The sequence below is a fragment of the Hylobates moloch genome, unplaced genomic scaffold (assembly GCF_009828535.3).
Source record: "Hylobates moloch isolate HMO894 unplaced genomic scaffold, HMol_V3 SCAFFOLD_5, whole genome shotgun sequence".
Lineage (NCBI taxonomy): Eukaryota > Metazoa > Chordata > Mammalia > Primates > Hylobatidae > Hylobates > Hylobates moloch.
In genome coordinates this window covers 123,313,348-123,335,796 of record NW_026652280.1, presented here as the reverse complement: position 1 = coordinate 123,335,796, position 22,449 = coordinate 123,313,348, and the positions used below count along the sequence as shown (strand labels likewise).

Genomic DNA, 22,449 nt, shown 5'->3' with positions numbered 1-22,449 from the left:
TATTACACAGTATTCTGTTATAGATTGTGAGAAATATAAAAATATATAATTCTAAATGTCTGTAGCAAGAAAACCCAAGAAGATGAACAGTGAAATTATATGGTGCAAAATATGATGAGACATAATTTTAAGATTGCTTTAAGAATTAAAAGACCTTTTCATGTATGTTGTGTTAGAACCATATCAGTTACAATTAGGTTTGACTTTATAACAGAGATTCAGTTTCAATGACTGATGACAGTGGTGGTTTATTTCTAACCTAGGCCTTCCAAGGACATCCTAGGAAACATCTTCATTTCTGTCAACCATAAGACCAAAAGGAGCACAGAGGATCACTTGTAGGAGGGTTTTATGGGCCAGACCTGGAAGGAGCACAGATCACTTTCATATTCCACTGGCTAGAACTTAGTCACATGACCACTTCTAACTTCAATGAAAATGAGGAATGTCTGTCAGCTGAGAAGGAAGAGGAGGCTATGGTTTAGGCTGGCACTTAGCAGTTATGTCACTTTTCCTTAGAGGATTTTTGTGACCATTAAATGAATTAATACATATGAAGCACTTTAAAGACCATCAAGGATAGGAAGAAACTGCATCAACTAATGAGCAAAATAACCAGCTAACATCATAAGGACAGGATCAGATTCACACATAACAATATTAATCTTAAATGTAAATGGGCTAAATGCTTCAATTAAAAGACACAGACTGGCAAATTGGATAAAGAGTCAAGACCCATCAGTGTGCTGTATTCAGGAAACCCATCTCACGGGCAGTGATACACATAGGCTCAAAATAAAGGGATGGAGGAAGATCTACCAAGCAGATGGAAAACAAAAAAAGGCAGAGGTTGCAATCCTAGTCTCTGATAAAACAGACTTTAAACCAACAAAGATCAAAAGAGACAAAGAAGGCCATTACATAATGGTAAAGGGATCAATTCAACAAGAAGAGCTAACTGTCCTAAATATATATGCACCCAATACAGGAGCACCCAGATTCATAAAGCAAGTCCTTAGTGACTTACAAAGAGACTTAGACTCCCACACAATAATAATAGGAGACTTTAACACCCCACTGTCAACATTAGACAGATCCACGAGACAGAAAGTTAACAATGATATTAAGGAATTGAACTCAGCTCTGCACCAAGCAGACCTAATAGACATCTACAGAACTCTCCACCCCAAATCAACAGAATATACATTCTTTTCAGCACCACACCACACCTATTCCAAAATTGACCACATAGTTGGAAGTAAAACACTCCTCAGCAAATGTAAAAGAAAAGAAATTATAACAAACTGTCTCTCAGACCACAGTGCAATCAAACAAGAACTCAGGATTAAGAAACTCACTCAAAACCGCTCAACGACATGGAAACTGAACAACTGGCTCCAGAATGACTACTGGGTACATAACGAAATAAAGACAGAAATAAAGATGTTCTTTGAAACCAACGAGAACAAAGACACAACATACCAGAATCTCTGGGACACATTCAAAGCAGTGTGTAGAGGGAAATTTATAGCACTAAATGCCCACAAGAGAAAGCAGGAAAGATCCAAAATTGACACCCTAACATCACAATTAAAAGAACTAGAGAAGCAAGAGCAAAGACATTCCAAAGCTAGCAGAAGGCAAGAATTAACTAAGATCAGAGCAGAACTGAAGGAAATAGAGACACAAAAAACCCTTCAAAAATCAATGAATCCAGAAGCTGGTTTTTTGAAAAGACCAACAAAATTGATAGACCACTAGCAAGACTAATAAAGAAGAAAAGAAAGAAGAATCAAATAGATGCAATAAAAAAAGATAAAGGGGACATCTCCACCGATCCCACAGAAATACAAACTACCATCAGAGAATACTATAAACACCTCTACGCAAATAAACTAGAAAATCTTGAAGAAATGGATAAGTTCCTCGACACATACACCCTCCCACGACTAAACTAGGAGGAAGTTGAATCTCTGAATAGACCAATAACAGGCTCTGAAATTGAGGTAATAATTAATAGCTTACCAACCAAAAAAAGTCCAGGACCAGATGGATTCACAGCCGAATTCTACCAGAGGTACAAGGAGGACCTGGTACCATTCTATCTGAAACTATTCCAATCAATAGAAAAAGAAGGAATCAACCCTAACTCATTTTATGAGGCCAGCATCATCCTGATACCAAAGCCGGGCAGAGACACAACAAAAAAAGAGAATTTCAGACCAACAGCCCTGATGAACATCGATGCAAAAATCCTCAATAAAATTCTGGCAAACCGAATCCAGCAGCACATCAAAAAGCTTATTCGCCATCATCAAGTGGGCTTCATCCCTGGGATGCAAGGCTGGTTCAACATACGCAAATCAATAAACGTAATCTAGCATATAAACAGAACCAAAGACAAAAACCACATGATTATCTCAATAGATGCAGAAAAAGACTGACAAAATTCAACAACCAGTCACGCTAAAAACTCTCAATAAATTAGGTACTGATGGGACATATCTCAAAACAATAAGAGCTATCTATGACAAACCCACAGCCAATATCATACTGAATGGGCAAAAACTGGAAGCATTCCCTTTGAAAACTGGCACAAGACAGGGATGCCCTCTCTCACCACTCCTATTCAACATAGTGTTGGAAGTTCTGGCCAGGGAAATTAGGCAGGAGAAGGAAATAAAGGGTATTCAATTAGGAAAAGAGGAAGTCAAATTGTCCCTGTTTGCATATTACATGATTGTGTATCTAGAAAACCCCATTGTCTCAGCCCAAAATCTCCTTAAGCTGATAGGCAACTTCAGCAAAGTCTCAGGATACAAAATCAATGTGCAAAAATCACAAGCATTCCTATACACCACTAACAGACAAACAGAGAGTCAAATCATGAGTGAACTCCCAATCACAATTGCTTCGATGAGAATAAAATACCTAGGAATCCAACTTACAAGGGATGTGAAGGACCTCTTCAAGGAGAACTACAAACCACTGCTCAATGAAATAAAAGAGGATACAAACAAATGGAAAAACATTCCATGCTCATGGGTAGGAAGAATCAATATTGTGAAAATGGCCATACTGCCCAAGGTAATTTATAGATTCAATGCCATCCCCATCAAGCTACCAATGACTTTCTTCACAGAGTTGGAAAAAACTACTTTAAAGTTCATATGGAACCAAAAAAGAGCTGGCATTGCCAAGTCAATCCTAAGCCAAAAGAACAAAGCTGGAGGCATCATGCTACCTGACTTCAAACTATACTACAAGGCTACAGTAACCAAAACAGCATGGTACTGGTACCAAAACAGAGATATAGACCAATGGAACAGAACAGAGCCCTCAGAAATAATGCTGCATATCTACAGCTACCTGATCTTTGACAAACCTGACAAAAACAAGCAATGGGGAAAGGATTCCCTGTTTAATAAATGGTGCTGGGAAAACTGGCTAGCCATAGGTAGAAAGCTGAAACTGGATCCCTTCCTTACACCTTATACAAAAATTAATTCAAGATGGATTAAAGACTTAAATGTTAGACCTAAAACCATAAAAACCCTAGAAGAAAACCTAGGCAATACCATTCAGGACATAGGCATGGGCAGGGACTTCATGTCAAAAACACCAAAAGCAATGGCAACAAAAGCCAAAATTGACAAATGGAATCCAACTAAACTAAAGAGCTTCTGCACAGCAAAAGAAACTACCATCAGAGTGAACAGGCAACCTACAGAATGGGAGAAAATTTTTGCAATCTACTCATCTGACAAAGGGCTAATATCTTGAATCTACAATGAACTCAAACAAATTTACCATCAGGCCGGGCGTGATGGCTATGAACAGACACTTCTCAAAACAACACATTTGGGAGGCCGAAGCGGGCGGATCACACGGTCTGGAGATCGTTGTAGAGTGCGGGGAAGCCCCGTCGGTGCAGCACACCAACATGGCACATGTATACATATGTAATAAACCTGCACATTGTGCACATGTACCCTAAAACTTAAAGTATAATAATAATAAAATTTAAAAAAAAAGAAAAAATGCTCATCATCTCTGGCCACAAGAGAAATGCAAATCAAAACCACAATGAGATACCATCTCACACCAGTTAGAGTGGCAATCATTAAAAAGTCAGGAAACAACAGGTGCTGGAGAAGATGTGGAGAAATAGGAACACTTTTACACTGTTGGTGGGACTGTAAACTAGTTCAACCATTGTGGAAGTCAGTGTGGCGATTCCTCGGGGATCTAGAACTAGAAATACCATTTGACCCAGCCATCCCTTTACTGGGTATATACCCAAAGGATTATAAATCATGCTGCTATAAAGACACATGCACACGTATGTTTATTGAGGCACTATTCACAATATCAAAGACTTGGAACCAACCCAAATGTCCAACAACGATAGACTGGATTATGAAAATGTGGCACATTTACACCATGGAATACTAAGCAGCCATAAAAAATGATGAGTTCATGTCCTTTGTAGGGACATGGATGAAGCTGGAAACCATTATTCTCAGCAAACTATCGCAAGGACAAAAAACCAAACACCGCATGTTCTCACTCATAGGCGGGAATTGAACAATGAGAAAACATGGACACAGGAAGGGGAACATCACACACTGGGGCCTGTTGTGGGGTGGGGGGAGGGGGGAGGGATAGCATTAGGAGATATACCTAATGCTAAATGACGTTAATGGGTGCAGCACATTAACATGGCACATGTATACATATGTAACAAACCTGCATGTTGTGCATGTGTACCCTAAAACTTAAAGTATAATTAAAAAAAAGAAAAAAAATCCCTTATTAGTAGTAAGTGCTCAATTAGTGTTTGTGATTATTTTCAATTATTTTCCCACACTCAAATTCCAGTTAACTTAGAATAACTATCCCACACTCAAATTCCAGTTAACTTAGAATAACTAAGTCTTATTAAAAGCATTTTAAAGACAAAGAGTATTTCCCAATTTCTTTTGCTTCCCATGGTATTGTAGATCCATAATAGTCATTTAAAAAGGTCTAGTTGATAGACAGGTAAATTTAACTTTGTATCAAATATTCACAGTTCCATTGACCATATTGTTACATTATTGTCTACCTAGACTATTAATTACCCAAACATAAAAAGGTGATATCATATTGATATTACATATAAACTTTATTACAAATTAGAAGATAAACATAAATTGATATTTGGTAGATTAAGCATTTTATTTATAACATGTACAATAGGAGTATTATTTCTTTCCACTCTCTGACATTTTGATATAACAATTTAGAAAAAAATGCCAAAACCAGTTTAATTCAGCTAGATAAAAAAGCGAAAAAGGAATTCATGAGAAAGTTTCCCTATTAAAGTGAATTTGCAATTTGATAGCAAAGTACTAAAAAGCTCCATTTACTTAAATGTTTATCTTGTTAAATATTACCGTCCTTGGAACTGGTGATTAAACAATTCTTCTAGGCGGTAGTTCAATACGGAAAGTAGTATAACTATATCTCACTTTGTCCTGCTAAAAAATACAGCATTATAAAGTTTACACATTGTACTCTGAAATCACAAACCATTAACTGTCTCAGCATGCTATTAAATGTTGCATTCTAATTCAAAATATGTCTCTAATGATCTCCTAAATGAACTTATCTTAAGTAAATTAAATAGTAACTAAGAGCATTTGTTTGGTAAACACAATATGTGAAAGATATTAAATAGAAAGTAACATGTACGGCAATCACTAAATCAAAAAAAAAAAAACACAGAGCTGAAGTTTTTGAAGCTATAAAAACTATACATAATTTTTGAAAGTTTAATTTTAAAGGACAAGTTATGACTTTTTTTTTTTTTTTTTTCTGAGACTGAGTCTTACTCTGTCACCCAGGCTGGAGTGCAGTGGCGCAATCTCGGCTCACTGCAACCTCCACCTCCCAGGTTCAAGTCATTCTTCTGCCTTAGCCTCCCGAGTAGCTGGGACTACAGGCATGTGCCACCAAGCCTGTCTAATTTTTGTATTTTTAGTAGAGACGGGGTTTCACCATGTTGGCCAGGATGGTCTTGATCTCTTGACAGTGTGATCCACCTGCCTCAGTCTCCCAAACTGCTGGGATTACAGGCGTGAGCCACTGCGCTCAGCCTAGCTATGACATTTTAAAAGCACCCTCATTATTGGTAAAGTGGATAATAATTGATGATGAACAAAAGTAAAGAAAATCTGAGTAGGTTGATAACTCTTATGTGTGATCAATGGTCTTCAGCCAAAGACCACCAGAAACACAATTATAGTTGAACAAGTTAGGGTTATTACTTTTTGCAGTGAGAAAGAAGGGATAATATGGAGATTTATGGAACTTTGAAGGGGGTGTTACTAAGGACTTTGCTTAGGGGATTTGGAGGAGGGTCAAGCAGGAATGCCCTGGGCTGGGTTCTGACAGAGGGCAGGGACAATTTTATGGTTGGGGAGAGGGAAGTGTTTGCTAACTTGCTTCTACATTGTTCATGTTTTGTGTTTAGACATGATTACAAAGTGGAACTCTTTTTGTTTTACTCCATAATGGTCACAGAGTGGCCTAGTCTGATGCTTGTGTTCTGTAAAATTGTTCTGTGCTTAACAGAACACTAAGACTTAGCTGTGAATCTGGGGCCAGTGCGTAGAAACACCAAAGCCTGGTTGACAGTCCCGGGTCAGCTCCTAGATGTCAAGGGCTAATTTTCCTTTCTTAATATTGACTTATGAAATCAACTAATTGATTTTAATTGAGTAAACATATATATAGTGGCTTTGTTTTTACTAAATTTTATACTATATCTTCATTGGTACTGACAAAGATGTGCTACTAAATAAGCAATATAGTTACAGTAAACTCAGTATTACTTTTCCTGTTTATTTATTATAACTAATAATGAGATCTTAAAAAATCAGTTTTTGTAGTATTGGATGGGCTTCCACTTTACACTTCGGATCATGTAGGGGGAATGTTGTCATTAAAGTTAATAATCCAATAAGATCTAAAAGCATATATGGAGAAAATAAGGGTGAGGTGAGACATGGATTTTTGATTTGCTTCAAAGAATCAAGGTTTAGATAAAGTAAAAATAACAAAAAGGATATAGGGCAGAAATAATTAATGGCTAACATCTCTGAGCTCTACAAATCAATAATATTAACTAAAATTTGAGTGTTTACTATGGATAAAGTTGCTGACATGCAACAACGCATTTAGTTCTTTCAACAACAACATGAAATGAGTTCCAGCATTACCCCTGTATTACAGATGAGGAAAAAGACAAGTTGCATGACTTACTGTAGATCATCCAGGCTAATGTGTAACAGAAACAAATCTGTAATATGAAACCAAGTCTCTGTGACATCAGAGACAAGCCTTCAATCTTTATGCTAATGATTTTCCTTCTAAGGAGTTCCCACTAAGATCACCAATCATAGACTTTAAGATAATGAAGCATCAATATGCAGAAAGTATGCCGCAAGTCATTGATAAGGTAATTATTTTAGCTTAGATAGCACAGCACTATACTAGCATAAAAAGTGTGAAGGCCATAAATAGTTTTCTACTATAAAAGCCCAAGAGACTATCTACTGACTTACCAGTCTGAAAGGACTCATCAAATTATGTTTTGGCTATGTTAAGGTGATGGGCTAAAGACAAATGATGCAACCAAAAATTAGTTTAATAGATCTTTGTTAATTAGATCTTTCACACAAATGGCTAGTACTTTTCATGATCTGCCTCTATTTCAAAGAGCAAAAGTCTAGTTAAAATAAAAGTACAAACCTAGATTTCTCTTCCTGGAGTTAAAATTAAATTTCAACAAGACTCATGTTCTCAGGACTATTATTTTTCATTTGTTCATCACTAGATCAGAAGTAGAAATGATTAACAGAAGTAAAGTTGTAAAATGATATAATCCTTCCAGAAATTTGGAATAACTTGGCAAAATTCAAAAGCTTTACAAATCATACTGTGCTTACTTACTACATACTTTGAGGAATCTAACTCTCCTTCAAAAAAAGTAAAATATAAAATACAAACAAAAATTTTATTGATCTAAAAAAGTTCATCATACCAATATTTATATCATTGAAAACAGACCAAATGTGCAATATTAGAGGAATGGCTAAGTTAGTTATATAGCCAAATAATTTATTACGATGTAGTTATTTATAATTTGTCTTCTTTTCAGCTTTACTGAGATTTAATTGACCAATAATTATGGTATATATGTAAGAGGTACAACTTGATGTTTTGATATATATGTATTAAATGTGTGTGTATGTGTGTGTGCATGTATATATATAATACACATTGCGAAATAATTACCTCAACCAAGTTGAGGTATTACACATTACCTCTCTCTCTCTCTCTCTCTCTCTCTCTATATATATATATATATGCACACACATTGTGAAATAATTACCTCAGTCAAGTTAATGGACACTTTTATCACCTCATATAGTTATTGTTTTCTTTTTTTTGGTGAGAACATTTAAGATCTAGGAAATCTTCATTCTTTATATGTAAGTAACAAAAAAGTGTATATACACATATGTGTGTATACACACATAACTACAAAATGCATACAAAGACTAGAGAGTATAGCATTTTAATCATTAATATATAATTGAAAGTTTATATTATGTAAATTCTCCTTAAAACTCTCCTTTCCTTTTATTTTTAACAAGTGTACTAGACATGTCTATAATTTCTTCTCCTAAACATTCATTTCTAAAATCTGCTATAACCACAGGTCCTAAAAGGACAGGCTTTATGACCTTGTCAACCACCTCCTTTTGTCCAACTATGGAAAATCCTCTGGCCCAAAGTCAGATTTACCATGACAGCCCAGTGGTAAATCTGAGTCTTTTAAGAATTGAGCTGAGACAAAGAAATTTTAATCAATTACTAACAGGAATACATGCTGAGCAGTAATAACTTAGAGTTGTTACTGGTGGTTCCAATGAATATCATATAAATGATTAAGAAGATGGTGGGACAGAGAGAAAAACGGGGTTGCTAAGCAGAAGTCAGAAAACTAGAAAAAAGATTTTAGAGTCCACAGGGCTCCTAGGAATAATAGAGAGTGGTTTCAGTTCTTGATATCCCAAATCCAGTCCCCATGAGCACCAACATTACTTATTCCCATTCTTTGGAACACTGAGACATCTGTGGCTTTGTAAGAAACAACTCTTTTTCAGTTGGCATAGTTTACATAGGTTTTGGTATCTTAAAACGAAAATAATTTGACAGAAAAAATATATTACAGCACCTTAATGTACACACCCCTTCATATAAAAACAAGGAATTAGGATAACCAGCTAGCAAAATAGAAGCCTCAATTTCTATTTTGAGTCCTGATGTTAATGTGTTTTTTTTTTATATAACTAGTTGAAGTTTCATTTAAAGGTAGAAGAATGAGTCAGAGTGATTTGCCTGTTAATCACTATATATTGCAGTAGGGGAACTCAGAGAGATTCCAAACATGAGAAGGATTCAATACACTGAAGCTGGCTCTGTGCTGTAGGTGTCCACATGCAATAACTGAGGAAGAAAAATTCCCCTAGGAGTTAAGGATAACCACCAGCTGACAGCAAGTATAGGAATAAAGACATTAGTCCTACAACTGTAAGGAACTAGATTCTGCCAACAACCTGAATAAGGTTGGGAGTGGTTTCTTCCTAGAGTTTCCCCTAACTGCCCAGCCAGCCAATACATTGATTCTGGCCTTATGAAATCCACAGCAGAGAAACCAGCTGAGCCATTCTTGACATCTGACCTATGGAATTGTCAAATAATAAATTTGTATTGTTTTAAGCTACTAAATTTGTGATAATTTGTTCTAGTAGCAATAGAAAACTAGTTAGTCATCTTAGACCATTCATCGCCAGCTGAACTTTCAGATGACTGCAGCCTTTGAATATAAGGATCCAAACTATGCCTAGCTTAATTGATGATCCACAGAACTATTTGATATTTTCAGCTGCCAAGATTCTATGTGGTTTGTTGGCAGCAATAAATAATTGATGCAGACATAGGTACTGATTTGAGTTTGCAGTATTAAAATTCTAGAGCAAATGACATTGACTTTGGAATTGAGTTAAGGGTGGAGCCTTGAAAAGTAGAGAGAAAACTATGGGTGAATGTTGAAAAATGGTAAGAAAATTGTTATAGGATTCTAGAAGTGGAAATCATGTGCCTACTCGATGTATCCTGGTGAAAATATGTATAGTGAGAAGAGTACAATCAGATCCCGGGAAAACATTTTAAGGTGTGCATACAGTAAGAATCTATGAGTAAAGGATATTGACAGATAATGTTTGAGGAAGTAGATAGGTAACCAGGAAAGAGTGATTCAAGCACATCAAGTAGGGGCCAGAAATTTGTTTGTGAGAAATTTGACAATATGTACTCCAGGCTTTAAAAATATGTGTAACTTTACAGTGGAATTCTACCAGATGTATAAAGAAAAGTGGTACTACTCCTACTGAAACTATTTCAAAAAACTGAAGGGAAAGGGCTTCTCCCTAACTTGTTCTATGAGGCCGGCATCATCGTAATACCAAAACCTGGCACAGACACAACAAAAAGTAAAACTTCAGGCTAATATCCTTGATGAACACAACTGCAAAAATCCTCAACAAAATACTAGCAAGCCAAATCCAGCAGCAAATCAAAAAGCGAATCCACCATGATCAAATAGGTTTTATCTCTCGGATGCAAGGTTAGTTCAACGTAAGTAAATCAATAAATGTGATTCATCACACAGAACTAAAAAAAAACCCACATAATCATCTCATTAGATGCAGAAAAGGCTTTCAATAAAATTAAACATCCCTTCATGTTAAAAACTCTCAACAAACTAAGCACTGAAGGAACATACCTCAAAGTAATAAGAGTCATCTATGACAAACCCACAACCATACTGAATGGGTAAAAGCTAGAAGCATTCCTCTTGAGACCTGGAACAAGACAAGGATGTCCACCCCCACCACTCCTATTCAACCTAATTCTGGAAGTCCTAGCCAGACAATCAGCCAAAAGAAAAAAAATAAGAGGAATCCAAACAGGAGGAGAATAAATCAAACTATCTCTGTTTGCAGATCATACGATTCTATGAGAATTTGGTAAGATTCTATATTATTTTGGACTTTCTCTGTCCAAAAGCTCCTAGATATGATAAACAACTTCAACAAAGTTTGAAGATACAAAATTAATGTACAAAAGTCAGTAACATTCCTACACACCAACAACATCCAAACTGAAAGCCAAATCCAGAACACAATCCCACTCACAATAGCCACAAAAAGAATAAAATACCTAATAATACAGCCAACCAGGGAGATGAAAGATATCTACAAAGATAATTACAAACCACTGCTCAAATAAATCAGAAATAACCCAAACAAATGAAAACACATTCCATGCTCGTAGATATGAAGAACCAATGTTGCTTAAATGGCCATACTTCCCAAAGCCATCTACAGATTCAACGCTATTCCTATCAAACTACCAATGACATTCTTCACAGAATTAGAAAAAAAGTATTTAAAAATGTATATGAAACCAAAAAAGAGCCTAAATAGTCAAGGCAATCCTAAGCAAAAAGAACAGAGCTGGAGGCATCACGTTACCCAGCTTTGAACTATACTAGAAGGCTACAGTAACCAAAACACCATGGTACTGGTACAAAATCAGACCCATAGACCAATGGAACAGAATAGAGAGCCCATAAATAATGCTACGCACCTACAACCACCTGATTTTCAACAAAGTTGACAGAAACAAGAAATTAGAAAAGGACCCCCTATTCAATAAGTGATGCTAGGATAACTGGCTAGCCATATGCAGAAGGTTGAAACTGGACCCGTTTATTATACCATGTACAAAAAAAAAACAACCTCCAAATGAATTAAAGACTTAAATGTAAAACCTAAAACTAGGCTGGGCATGGTGACTCATGCCTGCAATCTCAGCATTTTGGGAGGCCAAGGCAGGCGGATCACCTGAGGTCAGGAATTTAAGACCAGCCTGGCCAACAAGGAGAAACCTCATCTCTACTAAAAATATAAAAAAATTAACCAGACATGGTGATGGGCACCTGTAATCCCAGGTACTCAGGAGGCTGTGGCAGGAGAATCGCTTGAACCCGGGAGGCAGATGTTGCAGTGAGCCGAGATCGCGCCATTGCACTCCAGCCTGGGCAACATGAGCAAAACTTCGTCTTAAAAAAAAAAAAAAAAAAAAAAAAAAAAATTCTAAAACTGAAAAAAACCCTGGAAGGTAATCTAGGAAATACCATTCTGGACACAGGCCCTAGCAAGGATTTCATGATAAAGATGCCAAAAGCAATTTCAACAAAAACAAAAATTGACAAATGGGACTTAATTAATCTAGAGAGCTTCTGCACAGTAAAATAAACTATCAACAGAGTAAACAGTCTACTCTGTGAGAATGAGAGGAAATATCTGCAAACTATGCATGTGACAAAGGTCTAATATCCAGAATCTTTAAGGAACTTAAACAAATTAACAGGCAAAAAGCAAACAACCTCATTAAAAAGTATGCAATGACATGAACAGACACTTTTCAAAAGAAGACATATGCCTGGCCAACAAGCATATGAAAAAATGCTCAACATCATGGATCATTAGAAAAATGGAAATCAAAACCACAATGAAATATCATTTTACACCAGTAAGAATAACTATTACTAAAAAGTCAAAAAATAACAGATGCTGCCAAGGTTGTGGAGAAAAGGGAACTCTTATACACTGCTGTTAGGAATTTAAATTAATTCAGCCATTCTGGAAAGCTTGTGGCGATTTCTCAAAGAACTCAAAACAGAATTACCATTCAACCCAGCAATCCCATTACTGAGTACATACCCAAAGGGATATAATCAACCTATCATAAAGACACATGCAGGCATATGTCCATCACAGCACTATTCATAATAGCAAAGACATGGAATTAACCTAAATGTCCATCAGTGCTAGACTGGATAAAGAAAATGTGGTACATATACTCTGTGGAATATTACGCAGACATAAAAAGGAATGAGATCATTTCCTTTGCAGCAACATGGATGAACTTGGAGGCCATTATCCTAAGTTAACTAATCCAAGAATAGAAAATGAAATATCATATGTTCCCATTTATAGGTGGGAGCTAAACATTGAGCACAAAGAAGGGAAGAACAGACATTGGGGCCTACTTGAGAGTGGAGGGTAGGAGGAGGGAGAGGATCAAAAAACTACTTTTGAGGTACTATTCTTATTACCTGTGTGATAAAACAATCCATATACCAAACCCCAGTGACACACAATTTACTTATATAACAAACCTGCACATGTACCCATGAACCTAAAATAAACCTTAAAAAATAACTTTAAGAAAAAGCAAATGAAAATATGAGTAACTTTTGACTTAGAATTATACTTTTGGCAAATTATCCTCAGGAAAACCATAGCATTTTTTAAAATAGCCAAATAAAATTTCAAAAACAAACTAAAAATCCTATAATAGAGCTACTGGTTAAATACCTAACAGGAGAGCCATTCTGTGAAACTACCACATATTTATGATGGAGTTTAGAATATGCTACCTTGGTATTTGAGGGAACAGCAGAAGCAAGAGGGTCACTTGCACCCCTTCTCCCAATCTGCTCCCCTGCAACAGGCTGCAAAACCTACCTGATCTTCCTCCAAAGTGAGTAATAAGGACCTCATTCCGAAAGGATCCTCCCTGTACTTGGAGGAAAGGAATGTTCTCATGTCTGAAGGCACAGAGATGCCAAGAAGAATCTGAACAAACATGTCTTGCTGTTTCCCCCAGTTTTTTACTAGATTATACCCTTTTGTCCTCCAATCATAGTTCCCCATGACTGACCACAAAATACACAGATTTTTCTTGTTTATTTGGGTCTTCATTCCAAAAGGCATGAATGTGATTTTAATGTCATGTAAAACTTACATTAAATAAATGTATATGCTTTTCTCTTGTTAATATGCCTAAAGGTCTCAACCATGTACCTGGCAATGGGTGAGGAAAAAAGATATTACTTTTCCAAATATGTGTGTGTGTGTGTGTGTATTGTGTGTGTGTGTGAATGTGTACCAGAAAAAAATTGAAAATATATGCAGTAAAATGGTAATGGTAATCATCTGAATAGTAGGATGATTGTTGATTTTTACATTCTTCTTTATATAAGTATTTTTCAAATTTTTCTGTTGCAAATATATGTAAGCCATGAAGACATCTTCCTTCAAAAAGAGTGCTCAGAAATAACAAATAATATGGGGAATAAATAAAAAGAAAAAATAAGTGCTCACTTTATTCACAACTTTAAAAAAACCATTTCATTTTGAATTTGAGAGAATTACAGAGTTGACTAATGAGAGTACCCATTTCACAGGGAATGTCATAATGACTGAAAAAAATGGGCAAAAAGCTTGATAGTGCCTGATACATAGTAACAGAGTAGGCAACCAATCAATGAGCACCAGTTGAACATTTTAGGTGAGGATGACAATATCCACATTCTAGTGGGCAGGCTTTGGATTCCAGTTGCCTTCAGCATGTCCTTCAGCCTCTCTCAGTCTCAGTTTCCACATCTATAAACATCTATAAATTAGGAATAGGAAATATCTACATGTATTTTGTCAGACACTTAAGAATTAAATTTTATAATGTATACAAAGACCAATCCCTAAGGCTTGGCTTAGAAATATTTCTGGATGACTAAATAAAGTCTTGGAGAGAGCAAACCTGTACAGCCCTGACAAAAAGGGTGGTTGGGAGGTAAAGACATGAATGTAGCTGGGGTACACGAAACTAAGGGAGATATTTTCAATACAGGAGAAATTGAATACATGCATTTATTTTTTGAAGAGAGGGAGACAGCAAAGAGTGAGAAAATGAAGCCAAGAAAAAATAATGGTAATCTGTGAAACAATATCCTTGATGAAATGGGAGTCGATGGAATTTAAAGCATAAGAAAGGTATTTACCTAAGTCATCTTTCCCTGTGAGACAGGTGGTAAGGATGGGTATCAATACAGATGACCCAAATATTTGGGAAAAGATTTTCATGGAGTATCTCATCTTGAGTAAGCTTCCACTAAAACTTGAAGAATATTCATTTTTGACCCACACGTTTGTAAGTATCTGCTATCATTATTATTGTCATTTCCTGTTATCCATGGTATATTAGAAAAGCATCCATACCCTTTTAGAAAGTATCTTTCTAAAAGGAAACTTAGAAAGATACTTAAGTAAAATAAAAAAAAAAAGGAAAGAAAGTAAGTCTTTACTTGAGTAGTGCCTTATCCAAACACCTTACCCCAAAGTTATTTATATGTTCCAGCTACCTTCACAAAATTCAGCCTCAGTAATTTGAATTCCCACTTCATATAAATACTGGTTAACACAAGGTATGTGCTTGTTCCCTGAATACTTTGAATTAACATTTTGAACACTAATTTTTTTAAGTTCCTTAAAAGAAACATTTTAAAGGTGTTTTTGGCAGGTGCTTTGGCTAGCTTCACTGAATCTATTCATTAATACAAGACAGCATTTTCCACTGGTTGCAGACAAAACTGAAGGTAAAACTTACCGGGTAAACATTCCTGTTTACTTGTCATGGTAAATTATTTTATTTATGGCTCAACTAGTTCACTATACACAATAGCTTTGTGTGATAAATTAATAAATAACACATAAGAGCCAGGATAGATGGCAGGTACTATGTTAAAGACAATATAACACTGTGAATTCTTAAAGTGAATTATAATCTAAGTATCTAGTAGCAATTATCATTTTCGTCACAATCATCATTTTACTTTTATGTAGAATATAAGTTTCTTCTAGAAAATGCATATGAACGTATTTCATATTTAGTAACTGCTTTGGTATGTCCCCTATATATCAAGGTTCTCCAGAGAAGCAGAACCAATAAGATGTGTATATGTTTGTGTGTGTGTGAGAGAGTGTGTGTGTGGTGTGTGTGTGTTGTAGATCAGCATTCTGTTCAGGCCTTCAACTGATTGAATAAGGCCCATGTACATTACAAAGGGCAATCTGCTTTACTCAAAATCCACAGATTTAAACGTTGCTATTATGCAGAAACACTCTCACAAAAGCATCTGGAATAAGGTTTGATCATATATTTAGGCTACGTGGCCCAGCTTCTACAACCCTCCTTAAATGTAACCAATTTTAGTGCAACTTCAAAATTTAAAGTAGAATTATACCCACATATGAGAAAGAGCTGAGTGAAAGAAGTCACTACCAGAAAAAAACAAGCAAAAGCAATTGTCAAGTACCCAACCCTGTCTCAATCACTTCTGCTATGCCGAACAGATAAATCATGTGCAAGCCATGCTGCCCTGTCTGCCATTGATCTCAGCTTCAATCTCCAATGCCCACTCCTACTAGGGAAAGACACACAATATTAATTCACCATCAGCCTTCAAAAATGCAGCAGATAGTATTCTATCATACATTTCTTCCGTCTTCTCCCCTCCCCTATTCTCTCCTTTCCTCTCCTCCTCTCCCTTCTTCTCGTTTGTGGTCTCCAAACTCACTTTGCCTATGCCCGAGAGTGAAAAACCTTTGAATTGCTTGCCACCACTGGCTTTGGTGACAAATATTTGACATCTAATGCCTTACACAGTTGGGAGTAGGGTAAAGACAACTAGACTAGTCTGGCAAGGCAATAATAGTACCAAATTCATGACAATTCCTAGACAGCAGAACTCAGACAATAAAATTTGTATTTTTTACTCAATGAACAAGTGCATTAACATACATACGTTAATTTTATAATTTTAAAAAATATTTAATTAAAAAATTAGGCCACCTAATTAGAGTAATTCAAATGAACAGGATATATACCTTGCATTTTTATTACATACATTTTATATAGAGTATTAGCAATGGCTTAAACAAGACAGACATTTATTCTCACATGAGTTAAAGGCCCAAGCTAATATGGTAGCTGTGCTATACAAAGTAATCAGGGTCAGCCTTCTTTTATCTAGTGTTTTGCTCATCTCGATTCTTAAATGGCTTACTACCACCTATCCAAATTCTAGCTAATAGTAAAAGGGTAAAAGATGAAGCAGCAGCATTTTCCTTTCCTTTAAGGTATTATATACAAGTGGCAGAGATTATGTCTTCTGACATCCTATTGTCCAGTACACAAATTCGCTTAGCTTGAAGGGAAACTAGGAACCCTCTTCTTTAGTCCAGATGACCTTGTGAGGAATTATGTGAAAAATGGAGAAAAGAGAAGATGGGACATACATATGCAGCAGTATGGACCACATGTCTAAACTTTAGTTTAATAATTATGTAGATATACACATGTATGTATGTGTATGTGTGGATGTATACATATGTAAATATTTAGAGGAAGAAGTAGGTAATGTTATTTATCAGTTAAAATTAATTAAAATTATGGCCATCCATCTGTTAATATGGTGATTTAATTTAACTCTGCGAATAAAGCATTCTGGATTCATTTTGATTATGACAATTTGCAAGCACTAGAAAATTTCTCTTTGGATACAAAATAAACTGCGATTTATTCATTAGTTACATGAATAAAAAATCTCTTCATAGATAAGTATCAGTTCTTGCCACAATCGTTCTTGTAACAAACCACCCTGCAACTGAGAGGCAAAAAATAACTACCATTGATTCTCCCTCATAAATGTGTGTGCTTACTAGAGCCTGGCTGATTCAGGCTGAGCTTGGCTCCAAATTATAGGTTAGATTCAAGTTCTCTTGGTTTGTTTTTCTTAAACCAGTGGGACTAATGGGCTACCCAGGACATGTTTTGCACATGACAATAATAAGCCCAAGGGTAGGCTCAACTGCTGCATTATTTTCAGGCTTTTACTTGTGTCATGTTTGCTAATAGTCCATAGGCCATTGCAAGGCATACGTCCAAGTCCAAAATTAAGAGCTGAAATACCTCCTCTACCTTGACACATGACAAAGGTGTAGACATATGTTACTATTATACAAGGAAGTAAAAACTGGGACAAGTCAGTCAATTGACTATAAGATCTTATTGAATCATTTCAACGTGAATGAAATTTCATTTTGCATATTAGACTTAGTACTGTAAATTAAGTAATTTATTTGATACTTATTTGGCTACTATGGTATCAAGGCACAGATGTCTTTTGCAAAATTTTTGAGATATCTCCAGCTCTATAGAAAGTCAGTCTGGTGAAAGATTATGACAAAGTAAAAAGCAATCTTAGTACATTGTGGTAAACTCAGTGATAAAGCTATGGAGAGAACAATTACAAAGATATGAGAAGAGGCATCTATTCCAGCCTAGAAAAAAAGAAAGAAAATCCAGAACGTTTTCTGAAAGATATGTTTTTAAAATGTCCGTAATTTTTGCTGGGATGGGTCGGCTCCACACATTTCTCATTCTTCTTCTGGAGCCAATAGCTGGCCAGGATTATTATTCTCATGGTGATGGCAAAGAGCTGGAGGGTAAGGCTGAATTCACAAAAACACATTGTGTCTTATCTTCTAAAATCTTACTAGCTAAAGCAAGTCACATGATTGAACTCAACATCAAAGGGTAATGAAGGAAGAGTATTTTTGTGTGTATATGAGTGGAATTAAAAGGTTACGTGGCAAATGATTTCAGAGAGGGGTTAAAGCAAATAATTCAATCTACCATACAAGCGAAAAAATCACCAAAAACCTAATTTTCTATAAATATTATCTATTTATTTATTTGCATTTCCAGTATATATGCATATGTATATACATATATGTATATGTGTGTGTCATGTATACACAGGTTGAACATCCCTAATTCAAAAATTCAAAATCCCAAATGGTCCACAAAACAAAACTTTTGAGCACTGACATGAGGCCACAAGTAAAAAACTTCACACTTGACCTCATGTGACATGTTACAGTCAAAACAGAGGCACACTATACAAAGTTTATTCAGCATCCCCAAGGGAGAAAATACCCTCCCAACTCCCTTCAGCCATAACATATCTTTTCTGTGCATGCCCAGATTTCCTTATGCATGCATGCCCATAAAGAGTAATAAATTGGGAGGTGCCAACAGCAGGTTCCCATGATGCTCCACGTGGGGCCAAGACTTACAAGCATTATTCACTGTGATCTTTTTTATATTTTTTAATTCTCTTCTAAGTGAAAATACTATTAAAATGTCAAAAAGACCTGTGGATACCCACATTGGTGGCAGTGACTAAAAAAAGAGGAAGCATTTATGTTTATAGCACAGAAAGTCAAGCTGTTAGAGAAATCAGACACTGCTGTAAGTGTGAATTATCTTACAGAAGAGTATGGTATTGGAAGGACAACCATATATGACCTGAAGATATAAAACAATAAATGTTTGAAGTTATGTGCTGAAAGTAGTGAACAGCAGCTAATAATAAATAGAAAAGCACTGCACAAAGCTAAAAAACGAAGGTTTCAGTTGTGTATTGAAACAGTGCATCTATCAGCATCACAGTGAACACAGGCCACTTAATGGTATGCTGATCAAGAAACAAGCAAAAATTTGTTACGATTATCTGAAAATTGAAGAGAACTGTGAATATTCAACAGGCTGGTTGAATAAATTTAAGAAAAGACATGACATTAAATTTTTAAAGATTTCTAGAGATAAAGTATCTGTTGATCACAAAACAGCAAAGAAATTCAATTCATTGACAAGTTTGCCAAGGTCACTGCTGATGAAAATCTAATGCCAGAACATGTCTAAAATGCTCATGAAACATCCCTGTTTTAACATTATTACCCCAGAAAGATAGTGGCTACAAATGATGAGATGGCCCCTACAGGAATTAAGGATGCCAAAGACAGAATTACTGCTAGGATGTGCTAATGCAGCAGATATGCATACATGTAGACTTGCCGTGATAGGCAAAAGCTTTTGTACTCACTGTTTTCAAGGAGTGAATTTCTTACCAGTCCATTATTATGCTACCAGAAATGCATAGATAACAGAAATATCTTTTCTGATTGGTTTCACAAACATTTTGTAATAGTGGCTCATGCTCACTGTAGGGATGCTGGATTAAATGGCAACTGTGAGATTTTGCTTTTCCTTGACAATTGTACTGCTCATCCTCCAGCTAAAATTGTCATCAGAAATAATGTTCATGTCATGCATTTTCTTTCAAACGTGACTTCATTAATTCAGCCATGACACCAGGGTCTACGTAGATCAATGAACAGTAAATGCAAAAGCACTTTCTTGAACAGCATGCTAGCAGCGGTGAACAGAGGGCTAGAAACGTTTTTGATAAGCTTTAACATGAAGGATGGATGTCTTATATTCTGTTGCCAATGCTTGGAAAATAGTAACTAAAGACATAATTGTGCATGCCTGGCACAACCTCTGGCCTGTGACTATGTTCAATGATGACCATGAACTAGGTGGTGACTTTGAAGTATTTCCATGTCAAATGAAAAAGAAAATCTAACTTCCTTACATATGCAAAAAAATATAGCATCAGAGTCTGACAGTAAGCTGGAAGAAGTGGATATTGAAGACATTTTGAACACCGCTAATGCAGCTCCAATTGTTTATTGATTGACTGATGGTGAAGCAGCCAAAACAATTCTGAATCAAGGTGATCATGATAATAGTAACAATGAAGATAAGGTTGTTAACTCTACAGAAAAAGTGCCTACAGGCATCATGATGAAAATGTCTATGGGCTTGCTGAAGGACTAGAGAAGCACACAATCATAACAGAACAAGAAATGATGTCAGTTTATGAAATAAAAAAGGGATTTCTAAAGCAAAAAACATTGTTAATGAGGCAGATGTGTCTGAAGAAAAAGCCCTAATCCAAAAGACTCACTTCTTGGTCTCTCATCTGCTTCTAATACTTCTTCTCAACTTAAAAAAGTAACATGTACAGTAACCTATTAATCAAAATGCAGAATTGTAGGTAGAGACTGAAAGCCTGCAGTTGTTTCTTGTTGCTGTTGTTTAATAGCTGATACAGGTATTCTGCTGATGCTACTGTGCTCCTTAGTTACCCTGAATACATTACTTTTTTTCTTACTGTATTAATGGTATGCCTTTATTTTTGACTATTAAGTATCTATGTGCAAGTAAGTGTAAGAAAATAATTGTTTATTGGTAGCATATAAATTCAGAGTCAAGGATGATGGTGATGGCAACCAATCAGATTGTCCACATGGGTGACTGAGATAGTGACACCTTTGTTTTCTGATGGCTCAGTGTATACAAACTTTGTTTTATGCACAAAACTATTAAAAATATTGTATAAAATTGCTCTCAGGTATATGTATAAAGTGTATATGAAACATAAGTAAATGTTAAACTTTGGTCCCATCCCCAAGAGGCTTCATTATGCATATAGAAATATTCCCAAATCAGAAAATATCTAAAATCTGAAACATTTCTGGCCCCAAACGTTTCAGATAAGAGATACTCAACTTGTATTTATGCTTGTGTATTTTTATATGTAAATGTGAGATAGATATATATATATATATATATATATATATATATATATACTCCAAACCAGCGAGGTAGTTATATATCTATAACAGCGTAAGAATGCAAGAGAAAAGAAATTAAGATAGCAGGAAACAGTGGACAAAAGTAGAACTTGATTCTTGAATATTTATTTTTCTGATAGGTAATTTTAACATGAAAGAAAAAATGCGACAAACGAATACACTTAAAGCACACTTGGATAGGGTAAGTTAAGATGCAAATTGCTTATTTGTTTCATTATCTTTTGTACTAACTCTGTGGTTATTTAGAATTTTCTAATTGGAAAAGCCCTAATGAGATGATTTTCAGGCTCTCTTTGATTTTTACTTAGCAGAAGTGAAGACTTTCAATAAGTTGTCTTATTCTTCTTTTATTAAAATGTTCTTGATTCTAATGACTGTAGTTCTAATTAGCTCTAGTTGAAGACTTTCAATAATTTGTTGTCTTATTCTTTTATTAAAATGTTCTTGATCCTTATGACTGTAGTTCTAATTAGCTCTAGTTCCATTTCTTTTCTAATAAATAGTATCTGCTACAAAAAAGTACAGTTGGACAAGTCAATGAAGATTTTCAACATTATTGTTGTTAGGCATTCTATAAAAGTATCTGACAGCAATATTCTTAAATTGAAACATTTGATGTGAAAATCTGATATGATTACTTAATAATAATGAATACGTAAATCAAAACATGACTGAATATACTTAGTGTCAAATTTAACTATAAAATTTAGTTTTCAATAAAAATTTAAAAGTTGTAACAACACAGTAACAAGCATTATTACATGAAGGCAAAGTTGATTTATTCATTACAACAATAGTAGCTAATATATACTGAACTCTAATGGGGCACTTCACATAAATTATTTCATTACATTCT

At 35.4% G+C, this 22,449-nt stretch overlaps 1 protein-coding gene across 1 annotated transcript in view; it reads right to left on the bottom strand.

Annotated features, from left to right (window-relative positions):
* RNPC3-DT (RNPC3 divergent transcript) overlaps nt 1-22,449 on the bottom strand; it is a 101,426-nt gene that overhangs the window by 61,589 nt on the left and 17,388 nt on the right. The window lies entirely within an intron of this gene.